Raw genomic sequence first — 8,064 nt, 5'->3', positions numbered from 1 at the left:
CAGTTTGATCCGAGGAATCAGAATTGATGCTCAGGCATATATATACCAGCACCCACCCCCTCCCTTAGCTAGATAAGTCATAAGTCAAGATCTGATCAGAAATGAGGGTTTCCAAAGAGAAGAGAATAGATCTCCAATTCTTCAAGTTCTAGTATAGGCTAGCTAGCAAGATTCAAGTAGAGTTTGGGCTATTGCTCAAGATTTTGGATTCACCATTTGGAGGCTCGTATAGCCATTGTATCCCACTATATTTTATGACTTTGTACTACTTCAATACTATGTTGCTATTTATTATGTTCCTAGTTTGCTCTAGTGTATGCTTGATATAGTCATGATTGATAATGAATTTATGCATATGTTCACAAAGCGCTTAGCTCAGTACTATAGTGAGTTAAGTGGACGACATTATGTAAGCGTGGTGCTTAAATATTGTTTACCTATGAATGCACTCTACACTCTAGGCCATGTGGTAGATTGTGAGTGTGACACTCTCATTGAGTCCTTTGTAGTCCACTCCCCATTTGTAGGACAAGTAGAACCTAGTTACGAAGGGAATCAAGCTCTATTCTTGATCTTCCTTAGTAATGTTCCTTATGCATAAATACAGAGTTAATTATGCTATAGATGAGAGTGTATATACTTGGGTGTACAAAAGACTAAGTAAATAAGGAATAACTTAGGAATCTTTTGCTCTTGATTAATCTCCTGCATAGCCATACTACATTTATGAGAATATACTTCCATCTCTGGAGTACTATCAATGTCTTACATTCACCATTTATTTATCATTTGACTTACCCCTGCTACAGCATGAGAGTGATGATCTTATCACAAGTATATATATTTGTCAATATCTCTATGCCACCCCATAGCTCCTCCCTATGGAAAAATATAAATAACGATACCTAGTATACTCCCAAGTGAAATGCTACAATGGTATATTATCTGTGCGCTTGTGGATTACTTTAACATATATGATTTTCTTTGAGTTTACAAGTGTCATTAATAATTACCAAACAACACATTTCTGGCATCATTGCTAGGGATGACAACTTCATAAGACTGATGCTAAGAAATGCTAGCAAGCATCTCTTGCGCCGTTGTCGGGGAGGGGCACAAGGCTAGAGATAATTGATCCAATAAATACTTATTGATAAAATCATAACTAAACACCTCTGCTTTAGTAGGCTTACCCTTGTTTGTCTTTGTTCATAGCTTATACAAGGTATTGCAGGATTTGTTGTGATTCATCAGCAGTATCCATCAATCAAAATCAAATCAATCAAGAGGCAGCTCAACTCTAGTTTCTGAAGCTATGGCTGACAAGACTCTGTGTGAGTTCTCTGCTCCCAGCACTAAGAACATTCGCACTGGACCAACACTCAAAACCAACAACCTTGAGTTTGAGCTCAAGCCAAGTCTCATCAACATGGTGCAAGCTACCCCATTCAATGAAAGGCACATGAAGATGCTAGTCTCATCTTCAGAATTTCCTAGATATTAGTAGCACAATCATCATCAAGGACATTGCTCAAGACATCATACTACTCCTCCTCTTTCCATTCTTGCTAGTGGGAAGGGAGATGTAGTGGTTCTACACCAACAAAGATAACATTAACATATGGGAAAAATGTTCGAAGGCCTTTCTAGCAAAGTTTTCCCTATAGGCAAGACCAATGCCTTAAGTGGAAAGATTTCCAATTTTCAATAGCAGAAAGGAGAAACCATTCTAGAGGCATGGGAATATTTCCAAGAATACATTTCAGATTGTCCTCATCATGGGATGAAAGATTGGTTGCTCATGCAAAGCTTTTACCATGGATTAACTCAAAAAGCTCTTGAACAACTCGATGCTACTGTTGGAGGATCATTTATGTCACTCACCCTTGGAAAAGCTAAAGACCCCATGTTGAAGATAGCCTCTAACCAAGGTTGGTCTTCATGCAATATTCAAGCATGTAATAAGAGCGAGGAAGTACTAGAAGAGGTGTGTGCACTGTCAACCAAGATGGGCGTCTTGTTGAATTAGCTTGAACAGTGAGCCAATTACAAGAAAGATCGTCAGGCCATTCATGATGCTTACAATGCCCAAAACTCATGTGGAGAATATTTGGGGGTTGAATTACTTGAATATCAAGAGGATGTAAACATCCTTGGCAACAATTCAGGTTCACAACAACAAAGACAGGGATGGAGGCAACAACAACAATGGTTAAATTACCAAGGTAAGTACCCATGTAATAATTATAATTGTTCCAATCCTAAACAACCATCCTTGAGAGATTTGATCTTAGAACAAGCTAGGATGATATTTTAAAAAGCTTGCTTTTAATGATAAGATCCTAGAAAACATAAACACTAAAATGGATAGTTTTTCTTCTGCTATAAAAGACCAACTCAGCTATAATAAAAAAATAGAATTACAAATAGCCTAGTTGGCCGCTGCTCTACCTTTTGCCACTAACCTTGAAAAGATTAACGCCATAACCACAAGAGGTGACAAGTCTACTCATGATCTGCCATATTAGACAAGGATAAGTAAGACACTGGCAGTAGTACAAGAGGAGAACAAGGACAATGAAGTTGAAGAAGTTGAGCCACAAGCACAGGAAATGATGCAAGATTATCAAGACACCACCCTCCTACCGTTTCCATGTAGAAATTAAAAAGCCAAAATGGATGAGCTGTTTGGTAAGTTTGTGGAGGTAATTCAAAAGTTATATATCAATATCCCTCTGTTAGATGCCATATAGGTACCCACCTATGCGAAGTACCTTAGAGACATTCTCAACAACAAAAGATCACTACCCACCACTGAGATAATAAAGTTAATCGAGGAGTGTAGTGCCACCATCCTGAATACATCACCTGTCAGCAAGAAGGATCTAGGATGTCCCACTATTGATTATTCGATCAGAAACCAGAAATTTGAGCATGCACTATGCAACCTTGGCGCCAGCATTAGTGTCATGCCCAAGACATTCTTTGACAAACTCAACTATTCAATGTGCATGCCAACATTGATGTGCCTACAACTAGCCAACCAATTGGTCTGCTACCCTACAGGAATCACCGAAAATATTCTAGTAAAAATGAGAAACTTTTTTGTTCCAGTGGATTTTGTAGTGCTTGATATGCAGGAGGACATGAAGACACCCCTCGTTCTTGGGAGACCCTTCTCGAGCACTACAAATGCACACATTGATGTCGGAGCTAGAGAAATCAAATTTCATATCAATGGCAAGGAAGAGTGATTCGCCTTCAAGCCAAGACCGAAACAATGCTCTAAAATGGAATGGCGTGAGAAACAAGTGCAACCGTCAAGGTCTCCATCTTTGAGACTGACTGATGTACCCAAAGAATAAACAAGAACAGAAAAGTTTAGTTTGGCGGACTTAAAATTCCAAACCCTCGCCTAGAGGTAAAATCGGTAGTTATACATCTTTTCTTTTTACATTGCAATAATTATTTTTACCTTGGCATATTTACCTTTCAACATCTGCATTAGAAAATAAAAATTCTCATCACTGACATTGTAAAAAGTGCAAGCCCCTGTGTAAATAATTTTTATGAAGCATAAAAACCTATAAGAAATATTTATGGTGGAGGCGTAAAAATTTAAAAATACCATCCATTCATCTTCCTACATTTCATAGTATCATAAAATATTTTTGCATTGCATATATATACGCGTGTATATGGTAGAAATACAGGCAACCAGGATCCACAGACACTTGGGACCCACTCAACCACCACCAAGCACCATGCATCACCTCCATCTCCACTCAGGTCATATCTCCACCGAATCTTCACCGATGGCCATCAAGATTTACTTAAGTGCGAAGCAAGGTAATATCTAGAGGAAGAGGAGGCCATTTGGTCACCATGTGGGGCTGGCCAGCCCCACCACTTGGCCGACTGGCCTACTGCTCTCCTGCCTATAAAAGGGCACCTTCCTAGCTGCCCAATTCATCCACACACACTGCAAATTAGTTCACCAAGTTCAAAATTTCAATTCCCAAGTTCATAGTTTAAAAATCCACTTAGTAGAAGTGCTATTGGGATTAGAAAGAGTGAGAAAGATTAAGAGTAGAAGTGCTATCAAAATTAAGAGGGAAAATAAAAAAAGATTAGGGTGAAAGTTCTGCCAAAATTTTAATTAGAAAATTCATTAGGCACCCAAGAACGACTAACCCTCGGATGACTAACTTCTGGATGGCTAAATGCTGACATTTTATTTTTTAATCCATTCCACAAGTTGTGTTGTCTGTTGAAGTTTTGCAGGAAGATGAGCAAGTTCTTGGGCAAGCTCAAGCACATGGCATCATCTCGTTCGATGAGAAGCTCTTCTTCTAGGGTGAGCACCGACATGCCGATCGACGTTCCATCTATTGCTGTCGGGGCATTGCCTCAATCATCCTCAACTGAAAGGAACATCCTACTAGAGGAGAAGCACCTCAAGTTTCCGAAACAAGATGGAGAAAGATGCCTTCAAGCTGCTAAAAACCTAAAGGTTCATTCTTACTTCTGTCTATGACCCAGCCCTTCTGCACATGAAAGGTATGGATCTCGAATTTGAAATCATATTTAGAAATGTTGGATGGGAAAATGTTTGGCATATTGATGAGACAAGGTCTAAGCTCTTAATAGTGGAATTTCTATGCACTCTGCAAACCACTGATTCTGAAGTTACATTTAGACTCTTTGGGAAAGATTTTTCTATCCCCTAGAGGGAGTTTAGTGAGCTTCTAGGATTTAATTCATAGTGCATAGTTGATATAGACTTTGCTCTGCAAGAATTTGATAGAGTGAAATTCTAGAGAGAAATATCTAGAGAACCCACTATTCACCATCCTCACACTAGTGATATTCATCACCCTACCCTGCGCTTCATACATAAGTGGCTAGGATTTTCTTTATTTCCTAGAAATGACTTTTGCACTGTAAGGATTCATGAACTTAAGTTACTTTATGCCATGGTTAAGAGAAGAAAAGTTTCACCTGTTAAATTCATGATGAATCAATGGAAGGATGTTTTTGAGCTCAAGGGTGATGTTGGGTGTACCATCTTTGGTCACCCTGCATTGCCCAAAATTTGGGTCTATTGGATAATGCTTCATTTTCTTACATTGATGACATTGACCTCTGGTACATTGATTTTGAATATTTTGCCAAATCTCACATGCTAAAAAAGAACAATAATGGGCAGCTTGTCACTACTACAGATTGATTTATCATTGTCACCACTTTCATTGCCGTAGCAATAGAAGTGATGGGGTGATACCTCCACCATTGGTTGAGCGATAGCAAGGTCTCTTAAGGAAGGAAACCGACAGTTGAAACTGCTACCACCGACGGGTTAATGGTAGATGCTGCAATGGTATTGGGTTGCATTTCCTCTATCGCATGAAAAGTCGGGCCGACTGGGATATGCATTTTGGCCGGTAGTCCTAAACTAGCATTTGGTCAACCAGTAGGTAAAACATCAGCATGAGTGTTGAAAGCCCCCAACTTCCAAGGCCGTCAAATCACCATTACTTCTACTGCCTAAAGCCAATGAGCTGTACCCACTGCTCTACATATTCTTCAAGTTCGGTGTCCTCTGAAACCACCCCTCTTCTTCATCCATCATCCCTTTCTCTTACAATCTACAAAGACAATGTCAGACAACCCCATCTAGTTTCCAAGCTGACCGTCGTCCAGCGAGGACAACTTGCCAGCCCACCAGTCCTCTGAGAAAAATGTCTCCTCCGAGGACTGGATGCCTTCTGAATTGTAGTCCTCATGTGGTGCTCTGAGAAGGCGGACCCGGAGGAGGAGGACTGAGGATGAGAACGAGGAGGACAACAGTCAATGCTGATGACGACGATGACTCCAATGATGACTCTGACTCTGATGACTCTGACTTCGACTTGCCTCCTCCCAAGAGAGCGAGGTGAGCATCATATTTAGATTAAGTAGTTTATAGTTAGTATAAGTAGTTTTAAGAGTGTAGGTTAGTTATTATGTTTTTAGATGAGTCCAAATTGTATGTATCTATATATGCAATGAATCAATGTAAAAAAGTTCTTTGAAATATTATGTTTCCTACTGCTGTTCTTGCTACTGCGATGAATGTTTTTTTCTTTTTCTGTATATATATGAATTAAAAGTGAAAACTATCATGTATGGTTCTGGTTGTTTCGAGGAGAATCCAATAGTAGTTCAATTGCTGACAATCGTCGTATTATAGCATTGGATTAGTGTGGCAATGGTTGGCTTAATACAGATATTGTTTATCTTATCCCGTGCCATCCATTCTTGTTGCCAATCAATCTAGACCATCCATTTGGAAAAGTAACCTAGAACTGCCCTGGGCCATTTCCCAACTCCCCTTGGCCCTGTTGGTGCATTAGCGGCTATTGGACCCACTAAAAACCCCAATACGAAGCCATTAGTTCTCCCTACCCATTGCTTCATCTTTATTCTCCCCACCAATTGCTTAATCTTCATTCTCCCCACCCACCTATGCTTGCCCTGCCTCGAGCACCTTGCATTATTGTCATGGACAACTGCCCCATGAAGGTTAGATGTATTCAGGACACCCTCCCCCCTATTTGCATTTGGTTCCAATTGGTTTTGGGTTCAGTATTAGTTTTGTTCATATTAGGAATTTCTTCATTGCAACAGATGTCTTACTATGGAAGAAGTCCATTTCAATGCGAGCAACCTTGCCTTTTGGCGACTAGGATTGGCACCAAGCCCCTAGATGATGTTGTTTGCTACTTGGGGATGCAGCATTCACCTAGATCAATAGTTGATTGTTGAAGCCGCTATTCGTCACCTTCTCGGACCATAAAATTTGACAAGAATCATTGAAGACCCTATTTGTGGAGAGATTTTTGTGCTTTGTGGGACTAGATAGGAAGTAGACATACTTTATAGATACAATGTGTCCATGGACAAAGATGTTGTTATCTTCGCTATAGTTCACTACCTCTAGCTTTCAGGATCGCATCAACCAATTGAGTACCTTAGCAACTACCTACCCATCCAACATTAAGTCTTAGAATTTGTGAAACTTTTATGTTAATGAAGTTTAAATGTACTAATGAAGCCTCTAGTTTAGTATGTATGAGTACTGCATAATCATTGAACTATTACTTTGGTTGATTGAATTAGTTGGTCTTGATTGTGGTCCACGTGTACACCTCTATGTAAGCATAGAGGATCTAAAACATGCCATCTTCTATAGGCGGATTTCACCCTGAACTGCCAAGTGATACAACATTTCATTTGGCAGGAGTGTGAGGGTTTTCTAGGATGTTTTGGTGCCTTAGCGGGAGACAAAAGCTTAGACAAAAAAGACCTGGGTTGACCTCTTCACTCATAGTGTGCAACACTTTGAACCCTGACTGCTCCATGGCTACATCTAGTTCCAACTCCTCTTAGTGGTCGTCACCATCCTAGGACACCATCGTGAGAAGAACACTGGCTTCTAGCAGGAGGAGGCTACAATAGGAAGGGGGCTGCCCATCCTGTGCTGTGTCGAGAACCACCCCTACGCATACCAGCCAGCTACTTTTGTGTCGATGCGGCTTGAAGACTGCCTCGGTGGATTTCGTGGAGTGATGGAAATTCAGGATGTCGATACCATAGATGCTAGCAAGGTAAATAATGTAACTCAATCTCTTTCTTTTTCATTCTAGTTATCGCAATGCTAATGCTAAATCCCACTATACTTTTGGTAATTTGGTTTTTTCATAGCCTGACTTAGATTGCGGGTTCTTTAAGTGGCACGATCCCCAATATGGAAAATTTCTGAAGACTTTGATTTTGGATTTACGTAACAAGATTTGGGAGCTGAAGGTGGAGGCCAATGTTACAACAAATGAAGAACATCTATAGGAGGAGGAAGAGATTATGCCATAGATTGAAGAAATGGCCAGGGTTCCAACCAAGATGATGGAAGATTTCGTACCTTTTAGAAAGAAATGTGCTTCCTATTCTTCTTTCACCTATTTTGTACTTACCTTAGTTCTTGGCATGTTCATTGGCAAGTTGCTTAGTTCACCATAGTAGATT

At 40.0% G+C, this 8,064-nt stretch overlaps 1 non-coding gene across 1 annotated transcript; it reads right to left on the bottom strand.

The window, feature by feature from the left end:
• Positions 1-1,678: 1,678 nt before the first annotated feature.
• Positions 1,679-1,785, bottom strand: LOC136478583 (small nucleolar RNA R71). The gene has a single exon (XR_010764307.1). It is a non-coding gene; the product is annotated as a small nucleolar RNA R71 (small nucleolar RNA).
• Positions 1,786-8,064: the final 6,279 nt, after the last annotated feature.

The sequence above is a fragment of the Miscanthus floridulus genome, chromosome 8, assembly GCF_019320115.1.
Source record: "Miscanthus floridulus cultivar M001 chromosome 8, ASM1932011v1, whole genome shotgun sequence".
NCBI lineage: Eukaryota > Viridiplantae > Streptophyta > Magnoliopsida > Poales > Poaceae > Miscanthus > Miscanthus floridulus.
This window is presented reverse-complemented; position numbering and strand designations above follow the sequence as displayed.